Source organism: Sus scrofa, chromosome 8 (assembly GCF_000003025.6).
Source record: "Sus scrofa isolate TJ Tabasco breed Duroc chromosome 8, Sscrofa11.1, whole genome shotgun sequence".
NCBI classification, from domain to species: Eukaryota; Metazoa; Chordata; class Mammalia; order Artiodactyla; family Suidae; genus Sus; species Sus scrofa.
This window is the reverse complement of record NC_010450.4, coordinates 111361368-111380584: the sequence shown is the minus strand read 5'-3', so window position 1 is coordinate 111380584 and position 19217 is coordinate 111361368. Positions and strand designations below refer to the sequence as shown.

Below are 19217 nucleotides of genomic sequence, written 5' to 3'. Positions count from 1 at the left end.
ATAGAATTTTAACCTGAAAAAAATCAAGAGCCTCCTTTTTTGCTCAGTGAAGAAAGAGTTGCTGATTTTATCCAAATCATGTGTTGATGTGCACAGAGAATATTTCCTATTTTAAACCTTTCTGGTTTTCTTCCTTTCTATCTGGTGCTAACATCAAGGCCAGGATGACAGAAGCAGATATTGGCGACACGTCCTAAAGCAGAGACTCAGCATAGTGGTGCACGGGACCTGAATCAGGACTGAGAAAGAAGAAGTTGATGGGATCCTGGGGAGGAGACCAAAGGGATGACAATGACAGTTCTTTAATTTTAAGGACCTTTCTCAGGTGAGCTGGGGGTGAAGGGTGGGGGAATTTAAAGAATAGAAAGCACACCTAACCTTTTCCTCCGGCTCCAGCTCAAACTGTGTACAGATTGGAAGACACAACTAAATCCAAAAAATTCAGGCTGTTTGGAATATGCATCTGGATCCTGGCTAATGGTAGTTTGGTTTTAAAATGGACTATACTACCTTTCTTTCTTTCTTTTTTTAATAATGATTTTTGTTTTTTCCATTATAGCTGATTTATAGTGTTCTGTCAATTTCCTACTTCACAGCAAGGTGACCCAGTCACACATACATGTATACGTTCTTTTTTCTCACATTATCATGCTCCATTGCAAGTGACCAGACATAGTTCCCAGTGCTACACAGTAGGAGCCCATTGCTTATTCATTCCAAAGGCAATAGTTTGCATCTGTTAACCCCAATGCCCAGTCCATCCCACTCTGTCCCCCTCCCTCTTGGCAACCACAAGTCTGTTCCCCATGTCCATGATTTTCTTTTCTGTGGAAAGGTTCATTTGTGCCATATAAAAAATGGACTATACTACCTTTCTTTTCTACATACGATGCTGGGGACATACTGTTCTTCAGGGCGGAGCCTTAAGGGGCCATTTCTCTATGGCACGAGGACATTTTAAGTTTTGTCCGTTATGAAATGTTGATGAGAAACTCTGGCAAGAGACTTCTAAAAGACATGGAGTGAGTAAAAAAAAAGTCTAACCCTTGACAGGACTGATATTTACCCTCAAGTATCATCATGAATTTGAATATTGACTATCGTACCTTTCTCCAGCCATAATAATGAACACTGTAGTTTCACAGGGTAACAGAATCAGGGTGTTGGAAATTGATAAAATGGGATGAAAATAGGCCTATCCACCTATCCACCTTTTCAGAGGCTGCCTTTTATATACATCCTCTCTCATGGGCATACCTCAGAGATATTTTGCCTTTGGTTCCAGGCTACCACAATCATGCAAATATTATGATAAAGCAGGCCACGTAAATGTTTTGATGTCCCAGGGCATATAAAAGTCATGTTAGCAGTGTGCTGGAGTTCAAGGATGTAATAGCACTGCAGCTAAAAAAACAATGTACACACCTTAGTTTAAAAATACTGTCAACAATTAAAAATAAAATAAAATAAAATAAAATAAAATAAAATAAAATAAAAATACTCTCGCTAAAAACTGCTAACCATCATCTGAGCCTTCAGTGAGCATAATCTTTTTGGTGGTGGAGGCTCATGACTCAGTGTTGATGGCTATTGACTGATCAGGGCGATTGTTGCTAAAGGATGGGGTGGTTGTGGCAATTTAAATAAAATAATCCAATGTAATTTAATTTTAAATAATACAACAATGGAATTTGCTGCTCAAATGACCCTTCCTTTCATGAACAATGTCTCTCTATCATGCAGTGCTTTTTGATAGCTCTATTTACCCATATAGAGTTTCTTTCAAAATTGGAGTCAATCCTCTCAAAGTCTGCTGCTATCTTATCAATTAGGTTTGTAAAATATTCTAAATTCTTTGTCATTTTTTCAACAATTTTCACAGCATCTTCACCACGAGTAGATTCCATCTCCAGAAACCACCTTCTTTCCTCATCCACAAGAAGCAGCTCCTCATCTGTTAAACAGTTTTATGGTGAGATTGCAGCTTCGGTCACATCTTCGGGTTCCACTTCTAACTCTAGTTCTTGTGCTGTTTTTGCCACATCTGCAGTTACCTCTTCTGCTGAAGTCTTGAAGCCCTAGAGTCATCCATGAGGGTTGGAATCAACTTCTAAACTCCTGCGAATGCTGATATTTTTACTTCTTCCTGTGAATCATTTATAAAGTATAGGCAGAGTAGATTAGCATAACTGGTAAGGACCCTGGATTTTGGGAATGGTAAATGATCACTGGCTTCAACTTAAAGTCACCAGTTGTATTAGCCCCTAGAAAGAGAGTCAGTCCGTCCCTCCAAGCTTTGAAACCAGGCGTTGACTTCTCCTCTCTAGCTATGAAAGACCTAGACAGCATCTTCTTCCAATAGAAGTCTGGTTTGCCCACATGGAAAGTCTGTTATTTAGTGTGGCTACTTTTCGTTAATTATCTTAGTTGGATCTGCTGGATAGCTTGCTGCAGCTTCTCCATCAGCACTTGCTACTTCACCTTGCACTTTTAGCTGCTTTTCATAAACCTCGAGAACTAATCTTCAAACTTTTCTTCTAGAATTTCATCACCTCTCTCAGCCTTCATAAAATTGAGGAGAGTTAGGACCTTGCTCTGGATTAGGTTTTGCTTAAAGGAATGTTCTGGCTGGTTTGATCTTCTATCCACACCACTACAACTTCTCCTTATCAGCAACAAGGCTGTTTTTTTGCTTATCATTTGTGCGTTCATTGGAGTACCACTTTAAATTTCCTTCAAGAATTTTTTCTTTGTATTCACAACTTGGGTAACCATTTGGGGCAAGATGCCTAGTTTTTGACCTGCTCTGAGTTTTGACATGCCTTCCTCACTAAAAGTTATCACTCCTAGCTTTTGATTTAAAGTGAGAGGCATGTGACTCTTTCTTTCCCTCGAACAATTAGGGGCTACTGTAGGGTTACTAACTGGCCTCATTTCAAAACTGTTGTGTCTCAGGGAACAGGGAGGCCCAGGAGAGGGAGAGTGATGGGGAGTGTCTGGTCAGGGGGGCAGTCAGAACACACACACATTTATCAGTTATGTTTGCTACCTTACCTGAGCGTGGTTTGCGGCACCCCAACATGATTACAACATGAACATCAAAGATCACTGATCACAGATCACCAGAGTAGATGTTATAATAATGAAAAAGTTTGAAATATTTCAAGAAATGACCCAATGTGGCACAGCAATAAGAAGTGAGCCAACAACGGTAAATGGTGCCAGCAGACTTGTTCAACCTTCAATTTGTAAAAAACACATGATCTGCAAAATTCAGTGCATCAAAACATAATAAAAGGAGGTATGCCTATGTTTGCAGAGTAGTTCAGTCCTTTCTAGCTTATTCACCCTCCCATAGGTAAGGGGCGGGGGAAGAGTTAGAGCTACTTAGAAAGTTAGTGAGAGTCCTGCTATTGGGGAATTCATCGTAGTCCTTCTATGAGAGAAGTGAGAAATCCCCAAAACCAGCTTCTGAAAATTGCCAATGAACCTTGAGTACATCCTACATGTCTTGGATTTTGCCAAGGGTTTAATATGATTTATGTCTTTCAGTCCTCCTCACCACCCTATGAGATGGCAGTTGTTATTATCCCCCTTTAAGGATGAAATAATAGATTAGAAAAGGTTCAATAACTTTCATAAGCTATCAATAATCATAATAATAATCAGACGTATAATGATAAAGCAAACACTTGCAATAGCATTTACTGTAAGCCTGGTTCTAAGTGCTTAATTTATATATCAACAAACGAATTCCAAACAATCCTAAGAGGTAGGTATTGTAATTATTTTTATTTTTATAGATAATCAAATCAAAGTCCAGTTACTTTCCCAAGTCACACATCTAATAAGTGACCAAACCAAGCTTAAACCCAGGCATTCTGGCCTCAGAATCTGTGCTCGTAACTACTAAACTAGGCTAATACATTATAGAACCAAGGTTTAAATCCTGGCCTGCAAAATCCAAGCTTTTACCATCGATATCTACGTGTCACTCTTAAAATGAAGCTAGTAATATGAATATATTATAGTTTTGCCTTTTTACAGTTTTTAATATGAATTTAAATATTGGATGTGTTCCATTGATTTAAGTATTCTTTCAACAGGGTTATAATTAAAGCAATGGAAAATAAGAACAAAAATATTTGGGTAAATAAACAATTTGAGAGAGTCATCTCCCCATAAATTTGAACTTGTGGGTGAACTGTATTTGAATGTGTTTTTAGATTAGCAAATTAAGTGAACTGTGGAAAATTATACCGTTGGTGTCTTGATGTGGTTATGCTGCCTGACAAGTAAGTTATCTCAAAGAAAAGCAGTCCTATGTCAAAGCATATAGTGATGAGTGAATTAATTTGTATTTACTATTAGCGGGCAATAATGAATATTCTGCTAATCTTTAGAAATTACTTACACCTTATTCCAAACAGCACTCATCAAAACACCACAGACTTCCTTCATAATTTGATCTTTACTTTTAATCTGAAATTCATTTTACATTTATAATTATTGGTCTACTATGTGGTTTTTTTTTTTTTTTGCCTTTAGTAGCTATGCAAACAATAGCTTGAGACTAGTAGACACTTTAATCTTACTATTATTATCATTATTGAATGGTTCAAAAATATGTCACTACTTTTATGATGTCATTTTGAACTTGAATACACTAAGACCACTTATTGAAAAATCCTGAGTAATTTTAAATTGATGTTGACATTTAAAAGGATTGCCTGTAATGATAGTGTCTTGTAGCTGTAAGTACAGTCTGAAGTAAATCTAGTAATAATTATGGTTACATCTTGATCACTTGCCTTTTCCTGTTTATTAACCTTGGAAAGAAACATATTGTTAGAGTCATCTTTAATTCATATGAAAAATTAATCCCCTTTCCCTTCCATTTCAGACCTTAAAACAAGGATTGAGACTGCAAGTTCAATGTTTGAACTTTTTTTTTCCTGGAGGGATTCCCACATGGAAAACTGAAGCAATACTACTAAAAGCTAAGTACCATGATCACACATCAGCTTTAGTACCTTCTGTCACCATCTTTTTAGGAAGGAGCCCCAAATGCACTACTGGTGATCGCAGGGCTGCTGGAACCAGCTAGGGACTGAGCTGTCAAGACCAGTCCATTTGAAAAGAAAATAACTAAAGACGAAAACTCACCAGCTAACTTGAATTGCTGATCCCTGGAGGGTACTCTAAGGAAAGTTGGAAAAGATTATGTAAAATGCTCTCATATGTTAGGCAGGAAAAATTACTTATTGCCTCTAAACAGGAAGATTGTAAACAAGGTCTCCCATTTTCACAAAAAAAATAAGCAGCATCAGCTGCATACGATGCTGCCCTCAAACATAGCTTTCAGAAAGTGTCATTGCGTTTAGATTCATCCACTTAGTGAAGAGAAACGGAAGAGATTGTCTCTTATTTCTTAGCCCTCTTCTGTGTTGGGCAGAGCCTGAAGTCTAAATAGATAGGATCTTTTATCCAAAACCTACACGTCTCCCTTTTCATCCTCAATCTAAAACAAGAGAGTTTGGCAGTCCAAGAAATAGTAACATGTTATGTAGATTTGACACTGAAGATATGACCAAATCAGTATTTTACTGTCTTTCCTTATTAAGAATATGCATTATATGTGTATATCTAATTTGTGTTATTCATACTTTATGTTTTCTTTTTAGGGCTGCACCTGTGGTATATGGAAGTTCCCAGGCTGGGGGTGGAATCAGAGCTGCAGTTGCTGGCCTATGCCACAGCCACAGCCACAGCAACAACAGATCTGAGGGGCATCTGTGACCTACAGCACAGCTCATGGCAATGCCAGATCCTTAACCCACTGATCGAGGCCAGGGAGCCAACCCGCATCCTCATGAATACTAATAGGTTTCATAATACGCTGAGCCACAGTGGACAGTCCCATACTTCACTTTTTAAAACCTGGACATAAACGAATAAAGTTTACAGTTATGCCAATGCTATCATTAATTGTAATTATGTTACAGTTTGTTGCTTTAGTATATAAATATTATAGGGAGAAGTAAGAAAATTTAAAGTATATGTGATGTCTGTTGTAATTAAGTATATTTATTTTTTACTTTTTGTTTTATTTTTATTTTATAATGATTTTTATTTTTTCCATGATAGCTGGTTTAGTGTTCTGTCAATTTTCTACCGTGCAGCATGGTGACCCAGTTACACATACATGTATACATTCTATTTTCTCACATTATCACGCTCCATCATAAGTGACCACACATAGTTCCCAGTGCTATACAGCAGGATCTCATTGCTTATCCATTCTGAAGGCAATAGTTTGCATCTATTAACCGTAAATTCCCAGTCCCTCCCAGTCCTTCCCCCTTATGTTTTAATTACAATTTTAAAAAGTTGCTAAATAAAGCAGGATGATTTAAGTTTTTGGTTCATTCTTGTAAATTCTGCTTAGCTCCAGTGCCTCTGTTTCTTGTCATGCCATTCCTGATCAGTCCAGTCCATGGAGACCTCCTCTATGCAATAAACTCAAGGAAGAGTGGCTTCTAAATTTATTAAACTACATAGGAAATGAGTTTCCATCCCTTTGGACCCTATGTTTCCAGATTTTATTGGCCAAAAATGTATTTGCTTAAAAACTTGTTTCTTTGCCATCTATTTACAGGTAGACAACAGTAGACAACAGTGGCATTGATCTGCCAAATTTGAAGTGCCAGGTCTGGGATTTGGATGGAGTGAAAGTGGGCAGATGTGGTACAGGTGCTTGGAGGAGGCAGGCTGTAGTCCTGGGACTCCTGAAGCAGAGCAGAGTAGTGTGGATTAAAGGACTTGGACAGGGTTGGTGAGAGAGCTGATGGCTGAACATGTGTGATTGCCAGAACGCTGTGCGAAGCCAGAAGTGAGTCAGGAGCTGGGTCACCCAGTGTCCACGTGGGATCTGACTGCAAGTGAGAGGCCAACAACCCCAAAATATGTAGAGAAAAATGAAGGGCAATCACATACATACTATCTATCCCATACACCCTAAGCAGGGTCTGGTCAGCAAAAGAGCCACGGCTGCCCCCTCTCTCTGTCATACACCTGGAGTGGGATTCCTCTTGGGTCTTTAAAGGATCCTATACACTCATGAAATAATTGTAGCTAGGTATTTGTCTCTGGTAAATGAACATTAGCTTTTTAAAACATATTAATAATATTGAAGGGAGTTCCTGTCATGGCTCAGTGGTTAATGAATCCAACTAGAACCATGAGATTTCGGGTTTGCTCCTTGGCCTCGGTCAGTGGGTTAAGGATCCGGCATTGCCATGAGCTGTGGTGTAGGTTGCAGACGTGGCTTGGATCCCATGTTGCTGTGGCTGTGGTGTAGGCCGGCGCTACAGCTCCAATTGGACCTCTGGCCTGGGAACCTCCATATGCTGTGGGAGCGGCCCTAGAAAAGACAAAGACAAATAATAATAATAATATTGAACATTTCTAAAGAATCACCGTCTACCTCTCCCTGTAGGAAGACTGTATATATAAGGGGAAATTCCATTATGTTCCTAAATGAAGGTTTTAAGAGTTCTTATGTGGTTTTTCCATACTATCTTTTCCATTTGCCCTTCAGGTAGGGAACAAAGAAATATGAAAGAAATGTCATTCTTTTTTTTCTTTTTGCTTCCACATGGCATATGGAAGTCTTCAGGTTAGGGGTCAAATTGGAGCTACAGCTGCCGGCCTACACCACAGCCGTAGCAACTCGGAATCTGAGCCAAGTCTGTGGCCTACACCACAGCTCATGACAACGCTGGATCCTTAACCCACTGAGCAAGGCCAGGGATCGAGCCGGAATCCTCATGGATTCTAGTTGGATTTGTTACCACTGAGCCACAATGGGAACTCCCAAGATATATCATTCTTGACCCTGACTGGACTTGCAACATGAGTGAAAATATATAATAAGTCACTGAAATTTTTTAGGTTTTTTCTTGTCACAGCATTATGTATCCTGAGTTGACTGATACAGACTATCATTGACCTTACTGTCTGTACTGAAGTTCAGAAAATATTTGTATGGCCTTTGATATTTCTTATAGTACTGTTTTAAAATCTTATTTGCCTCAATTATATGTCCCTTGAGAACAACCTCAGTGTCTTTTGTTTGTTGGATCTGCTATGAAAACCTCAGGTCTCTAAAACAAAATATTTTAAAATATGTCATGATGAATCAATGAATAAATACTTATATTCCATTGTAGTAACTCTGAATGACACAAAAAATAGTCAAAGAAAGTGAAATTAAAATAAATATTTTCATGTTGAGAAATCCTTTAATTATCAATTGATTCAGAGTTTCTGATAGTAAATCAAATGATTATTTTTTTAAATGTGGCATCTATAACTACTGTGTATAGTAAAAAGCACTTCATAACTATATTGTAAAAATAAAGTATCTACACTTAAGAGGCACTAGTGAAAGCTGTATTAGGTATGTATAATGTGGCACTCATCACACTCATTTTTCATGAAAGAAAGAAAAAGCAGGAGTTCCCTGGTGGCTCAGCAGTTTAAGGATCTGGCCTTGTCACTGCTGTGGTGTGGGTCCAATCCCTGGCCTGGGAACTTCTGCATGCCATGGGCATGGCCAAAGGAACAAAAAAAAAAAAAAAAAGAAGGAAAGGAAAAGCAGGAGGAGGAATTCCATACGGGGAGCTTTGTTGAGAATCTCAGGATATGTACTATAATTCTGAACCAGACCCACAATTTTAATGTCAGAAAATTAGGTTTCATCATGTATTGTCTGATCTATTGAAAAGGGTTACAATAGTAGCCAATTAAAATAGGATTGAAGTTGCTAATTAATATACTTAAGTATAGCAATTTCCAGAGTCCTAACTGCTTGTAGTAGTCTTATTCAGGGCAAACCAGGGTCCTGAAAGTTCTTAGACTTTGAACCAGTTGTTTGATGTTTGCTTGGTGAGAAGGACATAATCACGTGGCCATATGCCCCAGGCTTCGGTTAGAAGTGATGGAGTCTTTTGCCCTTTACCAGAGAACAGGTTTCTAGGGCTAGAACGCGTTTCTGGAATTCAGCACCAATATTGGCTTTTCTGCCCACACTGATATCTGAAATTCATGTTTGGAGTAGACCACCTCCTGTTTATATGTGCGCATGTATTTATTTTTTTGATGCACTCCTGTCTCTGATAACTTTGAAAATATGTTCTTAACAGTCAGATGGTAGGGTTGCATAACCGTGTGTTTTGATTTAATGAATGGAGGGCTTTGCTGGTATCCTTTTGTTAAATGTTTTCTGGTTTGTAAGAAGCACTCCCCTATTGCTGATTCACTCCCCTGAATGCATACTCTTTTTTAATTGGGGTAGAGTTGATCTAGTTGATCTACAATGTTGTATTAGTTTTAGGTTTATGCAAAGTTAATTGCACACACACACACAACACACACATATATCTATTCTTTTTTCCCATATAGGTTATTACAGAACATTGGGCAGATCTCCCTGTGGTATACAGTGGGTTCCTATTAGTTATCTCCCCTTTATACAGTAGTGTGCATGTGCCAACCTCATCCCCCCCTCAGTTACCCCTTTGGTAACCCTAAGTTTGACCTCGAAATCTTTGAGTCTGTTTCTGGCTACAATAAGTTCTTTTGTATCATTTTAAAGTTAGATTCCACATATAAGTGATATCATATGATAACTGTCATTGTCTGGTCTACTTCACTTAATATGATAATCTCTAGGGCCATCCATGTTGCTGAGAATGGCATTATTTTGTTCTTTTTTTAAGGCTGAGTAATTGAATGCATATGCTTAGGACAATATTTAGTTGTAAAAAAAAAAAGGTCTCTGGCTTAATAGCTAGAAGACCTAGGTTCTAGATGAGGCTTTGGATTTTATTACCTGTATGACCTTGGTCAAATCACTTATTTTTTTTCTTATCTGTGAAATTATCATATCTTATATGTCTTATAATTATAATGTAGTATAATATATCTGTGAAGTTATAATGTCTTCCTCACAGAACTGTAATGATGATTAAATAATATGCAGCTATGATAAGGTAGTGTGAACACAGACTTGGCGGAGCCATCAGGGACCACACCCAGAGCTTCCCGTGCTCCAAACATCTCCCAACAGCCAAGACACCAAAGCAGTGACTGACCGGGGACCCAAGGAGCTCTACTTGCTCTTGAAAAGGTCTCTCACTTCCTCCCACCCCTGCTGGCTAAAAGCCTCCCACCACATTTGATTAAATGACCCTTAGGAGTCTTGGTGATGGTATATCCTATTTATCTCAGTCAACGGAAGATCCCCAGCCTCTTAAGTTATTTCTCATCAGACTCCTATTCCCATACGACTCTGTATATCTCCTAATTGGCTTCACACAAGCCCTTTCCTGGTCGATCATGTGCAAAATCTTCTAGATCAGGAGTTGGCAGATTGTGTGTGTGTTTGTGTGCATGTGTATGTAGATGTGATTTTTCCCCGTGGAGTGGAAGAGGCAAGGGAGGGTAGGGAGGTGAAGTTGTGCGTGCTCTACACGACTGGAAAAAGTACTATATGCCCTGTCATATTGTCTTAGAAGTGCTATAGGCTTTGGAGAAACCAAAGTGCTATGTGCTCATCTGCACTATGGCCTTGGGAGTTTCCCCACAAATCTTGGGTAGGTTTGGCTGAAGGTTATCTGGCACAGGTCAGGGCATGTGTCTCCATCATTTTGAGGCTCTTCAGCCTACTGTGTCTGAGCACCTGCAGCTGACCCTCTGTGCTGGGGGGTGGGGGATGTTTGGTGTCTTTAAAGGGTAGGATAGTACATATTTTAGGCCTGGGAGCCAAGAGGCAAAATCAAGGATATCATACATGCACTTACATAACCACCTAGTGTAACTATTTAAAAATACAAAATCTTGGCGTTCCCTTGTGGCACAGCGGGTTAAGGATCCAGCATTGTCACTGCTGTGGCTCAGGATGCTGCAGGTTTGATCCCTGGCTCTGGAACTTCTGTGTGCCATAGGTGTGGCCAAAGAAGAGAAAAACAAAACCAAACAAACAAAAATATAAAATCTACTCTCAGCTCCCAGGTATTAAAAAACCAGGGGAGTGGCTGAATTTGGCCATGTTGGCTGAACTTGTTCACCTCTGCTCTGTTTCTTCAGCTTTCTCCCCAACCTCTTCAGCCTCTTGGACTCCAGGAAACCTCGCTCTCTGCCCCCAGCATACCTCTGTCTGCTGTTGTCTCCAGTCATGACTGCCTCTTATAGAACTTCATACCCCTGGTCCCGGAGTGGGGTTGGGGGTGGGTATCTTCCCTGTTCTGATTGCTGCTTTCAGGCATTATGACTTTATGACTTCACCCTCCACTTTAAAACTTTTAAACTTTTCTTCTTAGACACTTAAGTCATTAGATTATACTACTTTATTCCTGGTGTTTTTGTTTCTTTGTTTTTTGTTTGTTTGTTTTTTGTTTTGTTTTGTTTTTTGTTTTTTTTTGTTTTTTTTTGCTTTTTGGGGCTGCACCTGAGGCACATGGAAGTTCCCAGGCTAGGGGTCAAATTGGAGCTACAGCTGCCGGCCTACGCCACAGCCACAGCAAGGCTAGATCTGAGCTGCGTATGCAACCTACACCACAGCTCACAGCAATGCTGGATCCCCGACTCACTGAGTGAGGGCAGGGATCGAACCCGCATCCTCATGGATACTAGTTGGATTCATTTCCGCTGAGCTACAGTGGGGCTCTGATTATACTACTCTCTACTCTTCCATGCCACGATCATCTACAGATTCTTGAGGCACAACTCCCTCATCTTACCAATTTACACTCCTAAGTGGACCCTACCATTCTCTCTAACACAACTTCTGTCATAAATCTTGGTGATTTCAATCTCTGTGCAGCAAATCCATCCAGTAGCCTCACTGCCCAGGTCCTTGACCTCCTCATATCTCAGGAGTTTGCCTTCCTCCCCACCTCTGTCACTCCAGCCACATCTTAACCTTGACATTTCAATTTTAATTTCAATTTCAAGGGCTCCACTCTCAGGATGCGGCCTGTTTATACCCCCTTCCCATTCTCTCTCTCACACACAGTCTCTCTGTGCCCTTATCCCAAAATTCCTTTCTTTCTAATTCTCCACTTTTTCACTGTCCATCCCACCCCTCAGACCCTCACTCACCTCCTTACCCAGCTTAGAAGCTGTGCTGTGTCATGAAATGACTCCCGCATCTACCACCTCAGCTTCTTGGTTTATCTCTCCTGCTTTTATCTCGGCTTTGCAAAACCCAAAATCTATAAAAATCAACTCATCACCCACTATGCAGCTGCCCAAGCAGCTGACTGGAGCTGGAGGAAGCACAAGCTCCCTTTCCTCTGTTTCTCTTTGGGTTCATAAGGACTAACCTCAGGCGAGCTCTTCAGGCTGCCTTATGAGCCTCCTTTATGTCTTTAGGTGCTGCATGCCTCTCCTACAGGATTAAACATATTTTCTTCTCTCTAACAGCCCACACTTTTTTTCTTCTGCTCTTTTTCAAAACATCCCTATTCTTCTTATTTCATTGAAAAAAAAATGGAAACAATTAAAAGCGATGTCTGTCTGCTTTTGCACAAATCTACCTACCTGTACACATCTGGCCCATACGTTCTGCCTCCATCTGATGACAAAGGTGACTTGTCCCTGCTCTGTGTAAGGCTAGTGCCTCTTTTGTGCATGGTTTTTCCCTACCTGTTTCAAGGCCATTGTTTCTGTAGTTGCCCTTCCAACCCCAAATCAAATTATCCCTTTCACCAGGAACATTCCCAATATTACGCAAGGATGCTACACTACAACACATTATAAAAATCTTTGTTTGGTCCCAATATACTTTCGAACATCTTACCAGTTCTGTGCTAACTTTTCTAGAAAATCTCCTGAAAGACTACATATAATCTCCCTCTACTTCCCTCCCCAAACTCTCTTAAACACACTTTATTCTGGTTTCACCCTCATCACTGCACAGGAACAGATTTTGTCATGTCACCAAAGAGCTCCATGCTGCAAAATCCAATGATCGCCTCTAAGTCCTTATTTCACTTACTTCGAAGCAGGTTTTCACAGAGATGATGACTTCCTCCTTCTTGAAACACACTTGACTCCTGGCATACCACTCTCTTGGGTAATCCTTCCACTAGATGCTCCTTCTCAGCTTGTTACTCTTCATCTTCTTCACATCTCAAGGCTGGAGTGCTTCAGGGACCAATCTATGGACCTTTCCTATTATCTCTATATACTCAGTCTTTGGGGAACTCATCCAGGGCCTTAGCTTCAAATGTCATTTGTTCACTATTGTTGGGATCATCTCCCTAGAATTTCAGACTCTGATATCTTACTGCTTATTTAATATATCTAACTGGATGTCTGATATGAACTTCACTTCTAATATGTCCAATGTGAATTACATATTTCTCCCAAAATTCCACCTGTAAAACTCATCCCTTGTGCAGTATACATTCCATCCTAGTAAACCAGAATTTCTGGGATCAAAAAATTGTGAGCCTTTCTTGACATCTCCTTTTTCTCCCCCCACCACATCCCACATCTGACACAATTCTGTTGATTTTACCTTTAAGTTTTGTTTAGAATCTGACCACTTCTCACTAGTTCCACTATTGGTTCTTTGCTTCAAGGTATCATCTCCTACCTGGATGCTTTCAGTTGCCTAAGTGGTTTCCTTATTTCTATTTCTATAGTCTCTATAGTCTATTTGCTACTGAAGCTAGAAATATCCTATTAGAATGCAAGTCATGGATGACATCACCAGTGCTCAAAACACTAATAATTTTACATTTCTATTGTTTCTTTGACAATTTCCTGCTTTTTCTCTATTAGTATTGTGTTTGAAATCTTGAACTGACCCTTCATATTTTGTGTTTTTTTCCTTTCATATTTAGTATCCTCATGCTTTTCTCTATAATCTTGGATATTTGCTTGACATTATTTCCTTGCCTTTTAATAGAAAATGTTAATTTCAGAGGCCATATTTTCATTCCCAACAAGCTTTCTCTTATAAGCGTTACTTTCTTTTGTATAGCATCCTATTCTTGTTTTGTGAGTGTAATGTTTTTTGAACCTCCATGAGTGTGTTAATTGCAATTCTTTAAAAGTTCTCTTCTATTCCTGAATGATTTGTTCGTTTAAATGTTTTTCCTGTTAATTTATACAGATCTTTTTCTTCTAGGCTGTTCATTTTTCTTATCTGTCTGAAAACCTTGGTTGTCTTGTTTATACTTTAAAAAGAAGTACCAGTCAGTTAGCATGCATTTCCACTGCAAATAGATAAATAGCTCGATGTGTGGTTATAGATTATTGACTGGCAGGCTTAGTTTGAAGTTTAGTGACCAGAGAGCAGCATCAAGTCTCAAGTCTCTCAAAAGCCAAAACAATGAAGGCTTTATTCCCGGCAGTAACTTTCACACTAAAAACCTTGTCTTAACCCAAGAAGTTCATTCAAACTTGTCAGAGAAGAATCTCCAGGGAATTTCACATAGAGGCAATTAGACTCTGAATTTTCAAATTCTGCCACTTGGAGGTGCAGATTGGTGAATTGTTCCATATACAAATCTTCATTTAATATCCCTGTTTTCAACCTCATTGTTTGTTCTTGACAGAACCTCTGGGGTTCCTGATGGCAGAGAGCTCCTACCTCCTTCTCGTTACAGTCTTTCACAGCAGGTCTTAGGCTCAAATGTTCTTATACAGTTTCAGCCATCCATTAGCTTTCATAACTCTTTGACTTTCAGAAATGAATTACAATTCCTCGTCTGCTGACGATTCAACTTCCCCATTCTCATTCTCCTTCTGGTTATGAGATTTGTACGTGTAGTTTTTACACTTGAACATACAATGCATAGCTAGGTTTGTGCCATGAGAGAAAGAGCTCTGTTCCTATTTTGCAAAGTTTGTCCCTATTACAACTGCTGAGATCGTCATATTTGCCATTTGGTGGATACAACTGGATTCCCTTGGATCTATACTAATGACAAGAACGATGTCCCTTGTGCCTAGTGAGAGTACATTTTCATGAAAAAATGGCCTGACGAGAGTCGGTATTAAAATCCATATGAAGGTGAAGTTGAATGGGCAGGATTTCAGTTCAACAATGTCTGGTAAAAATGTTCTTCCTCTATGGAACATGGTGAAATGTGTTAAGTAAATAAAAGGTCTTGTTTTCCTTTAGCGGCATCATGATGATTACTTACTCTGGGGCATTTTCATTACTAACACATGTTTGTTGCTTTTTGATTTGTTAAGTGTATATGATTCAGCATCATTTTCTCTAATACAAGATGACGAGAAAACCCTCAAACCACAATGGTTTCTGCTGGGATATCCTCTCAAAGTATTTGCATTTGTCAACCAAGTGTAGTGTACTAAAGACAAAAAATAGGAGAGACTTTTTTTTTCTCTCATTAATATAATGTAAACAACTCATAAACAGTCTCAGAAATAAGTACCAAAATTCAGTTTTCCATTGAAAATTCTTTGCAGAGGCGAAGGAAATTTCCTTCATTTTTGTATTTTTTTCCATTTTATAACTTTGAAACGATCATGTTAATATTTGGGGGAAGTTCTATTTAGTGATTTCACTACCAATTTGAGTTTTCAGCCTATGCTTAATCACAGATTACTTTCTAAACATCAATGATCAGCCTGGCCTCGGCATCCAGAAAGGTAGATGAACCCAAATGGATTTGAATATTCTGGATGTCGGTGAGCATTTTCTCAAACTATTTGATATTATTTGGTGACTAAGACATTAAAATTATCTAAATTAAGTTTCCTTAATGTTCATTTCACCCAATCTGAGGTATTGCTCAGGCCCCTCTCAGACTCCTAAGTGTTCCTTACCATGTGGTCAGTTCTCTGAGTCCCTCAAGAGGGCTTATTAACCTGGCCCCCCAGACACTTACTTCCCTGGGCTTCTTTCTACCTCCCGAGGCCAGGACAAGGCCAGACACGCATGGCAGCCTTGAGAGCTGTGATCCTTTTGTTTAGTGTTACAGATTAAGGGAAATCATGTTAAAATTCTAATTTGTATCTTCAACAACATGACCTCATATAACTCCGATTTAGACATCGATACAACAAACATTTAGGAACAAGCTGAACTTTTGAGCTTCACTTTATATTACATCAGCTAATATGTGGTACATATTAGACTTTCATGAGAAATCAGTACACTGACCGATGTCCCTTTTCTGCATTCATAGTTTAATGCATTCTTCTTGGAGGAAGAGAGAAAAAATGTTTACCTCCTTGGGAGGATAAAAGCTTTGTCTGATATTTTATTCTCAGTTGGGGGAGTTAAAATACCAACTGCTCTTTTGTTTATAAAAGGATGATGAGGGTAGACTGTAGTTTTTATTTTTATTTTAATGCTGTTTTGTGACAGCATGAAAATGGCAACTTCATGTTAGATGATCTCTTTCTTTTCCTTTATTTTGCTGTTGGCAAACATGGCACAGTGTGCCTATTTTGGTAGCCAAACTCCAAGTGTCTTGCCCAGTGCTTTTTCTTTCCTTTAAATTTTCTCTCACTGTTCCAAAAAACAGACTTGAAGCATGCCTCTATAGTTCTTGAATGTTGCTTATGGCCTCAGGTCTGTGCATCGGATCTAATGGCATTTAGTCACTCTCATTTCAGATGGCTGGGAGACCTGGGAAGCGTTGTGTGCCATAGGATTTGTTCACAGGTTTTATTTTTTATTATTATTTTTTTTGTCTTTTTGCTATTTCTTTGGGCCACTCCCGTGGCATATGGAGATTCCCAGGCTAGGGGTCTAATCGGAGCTGTAGCTGCTGGCCTACACCAGAGCCACAGCAACGTGGGATCCGAACCACGTCTGCAACCTACACCACAGCTCACGGCAACGCCGGATCGTTAACCCACTGAGCAGGGGCAGGGATCGAACCTGCAACCTCATGGTTCCTAGTCGGATTCGTTAACCGCTGCGCCACAACGGGAACTCCCAGGTTTTATATCCACTCGTTGACTTTGCCATCTTTCCGATGTTGTCTTCCTACCCTTTTCTTTCTCTTTCCTTTAAAGAGCTCCAGAGAATCAGGAAAACAATTCTCCCTCTTGTTTAGTTAGATTCCCACCCCAAGTTTGATTTCGTTTCTGGTTTGAGTCATTATTGGGCTTCCAGGAGTCCAAAGAGTATTACTGTAAATGTAAAACATTTGTAACCAAGGTTTTAATTTTGAACAATTCTATTAATATAGAAAGGGATTTTTTTTTTACATTCAAATTCAAAGTTATGAAAACATGACAGTTCTGCAGCTTACAAAAATGGACTCGATCTCACATTCAGTGGTCCAGTTATTGGAGCCAATGTCGGATCATTATCTAGGACTTTTAACTGTAGTTTAAAAATCTCATTTGAGAATTCTGGGCTAGTAGTCTCACTCTTTGCATATGAGATTCTGGGCTTGAACTGTGTCCTCTGCTTTCTTTTTTTTTTTTTTTTTTTTTTTTGCTTTTTAAGGCTGTACTCTCGGCATATGGAGGTTCACAGGCTAGGGGTCAAATCAGAGCTGTAGCTGCCAGCCTACACTGCAGCCACAGCAATGCCAGATCCAAGACACATCTGCAACCTTCACCACAGCTCACAGCAATGCCGGATTCTTAACCCACTGACGAGGCCAGGGATCAAACCTGTGCCCTCATGGATCCTAGTCATGTGCCACTAAGGGAATTCCTGTCCTCTGCTTTCTTATCAGCCCAGATTCTTAAGTAGTTGAGCCACTGTGTTTTGCACCATTGGAAGGTTCTGGTTGGTCAGCCAAAGGAGACATGAGCAAAGCTCCCGGCAATAACTAGTCTGGGGGTCACAGAGGCATGGGAAACTGAGGCGAAGGTATGTAGAAATGAGATAAGGTCACACAATGACTGTGAAACAGAGAAAGTATTTTCAGCCATTGATGCCACTCAGAATTCTGGTAGCATCTGGTGACTGAAGCACATAGTCTGCAAGGCCCAGAGGTTAAGAGTAAAGCCATTCTTTCCATCTGGAGGGCTGAGTCCTGGGTCCTACTGTTGCCTGCTCAGCTACCTTTGGCAGCTCCTCACCTTGGCAAGTGAGGAAGGATTGTACTAGGTGCCTTAAAGCCATCTTCTACAAAATTAGCACAAATGAAGTTATTAACTTGTATATACTGTTTACCCACTTGACTTTTCCATTTAATATGAACTATACAATAGATGAATTAAAATATAGTTCCCTTGGCGGGGGTAACAATGACCACTCAGGCAAAATAATTAGTTAATTCTTAAGAGTTTTTTTTTTTTTTTCCTTCAGACTTTAATAAAAGTGTCCTTTTTTTTTTTTTTTTTTTTTTTTTGGCTGTGACACATTTCCCAGGGTAAATAATGCCAAATGGAAAGGTATTAGGTTTGGGTGTGTGATGCTGCTATCAATTTATCTATAATGTCTTTCTTTTAAGGAAGATCTGTTATATTAAGTAGCTGATAAAAAAGGTATGGCTTTATTTAAAAAAAAAACCAACAGGAGTTCCCATTGTGCAGTGGTTAGTGAATCCGACTAGGAACCATGAGGTTGGGGTTTGATCCCTGGCCTTGCTCAGTGGGTTAAGGATCTAGTGTTGCGGTGACCTGTGGTGTAGGTTGCAGACGCAGTTCGGATACCACGTTGCTGTGGCTCTGGCGTGGCCGGTGGCTACAGCTCCAATTAGACCCCTAGCCTGGGAACCTCCATATGCCGCAGGAGTGGCCCTAGAAAAGTCAAAAAGACAAAAACTAAAATAAATAAAATAAAAAAAATAAAATAAAAATAAAAAAAAACCAACAACAACAGTGCAGCTCCATGATGCCTGAGAAATTAGCAATGAAAAGAGCACCTAGTTCCTTGCAGGCATCTCTTTTAAGTGAGATACACCCTCGAATACAAGAAAGGGATTTCAGCCACTGTGAGACCAAATGCTTAATGTTTCCAGAGCTTTAAAATATAAATGGCTTTTGGTATTTGACATGTTTATTTAAAAAATGCACCAGATTTTAACAAATGAGTTCTTGGACCAGATGATCTCTAATAATGTTTCCAGGCCTTCCATTTTATGTGTTTATGTGGCATTACTAATACGGACTTTTATGTATCTCTGATGTAAAATTATCTTGTTAAGACTATGACTGTTTTTAAAACTATGTGATCGCCCCCAGAGAGGTTCTATCAG

The 19217-nt window shown here is 39.4% G+C and overlaps 2 long non-coding RNA genes across 18 annotated transcripts in view; one reads left to right on the top strand and one right to left on the bottom strand.

Annotated features, from left to right (window-relative positions):
- The window catches only part of LOC110261984, a 112437-nt gene extending 106729 nt beyond the window's left edge, over positions 1-5708 (top strand). Inside the window, exons 5-6 of the long non-coding RNA XR_002346454.1 lie at positions 159-325; positions 4904-5708. This is a non-coding gene — a long non-coding RNA (uncharacterized LOC110261984). The remainder of the gene's footprint in view (positions 1-158; positions 326-4903) is intronic.
- Positions 1-19217, bottom strand: part of LOC102158976 — a 977225-nt gene that overhangs the window by 47311 nt on the left and 910697 nt on the right. The gene's annotated exons all lie outside the window — the stretch shown is intronic.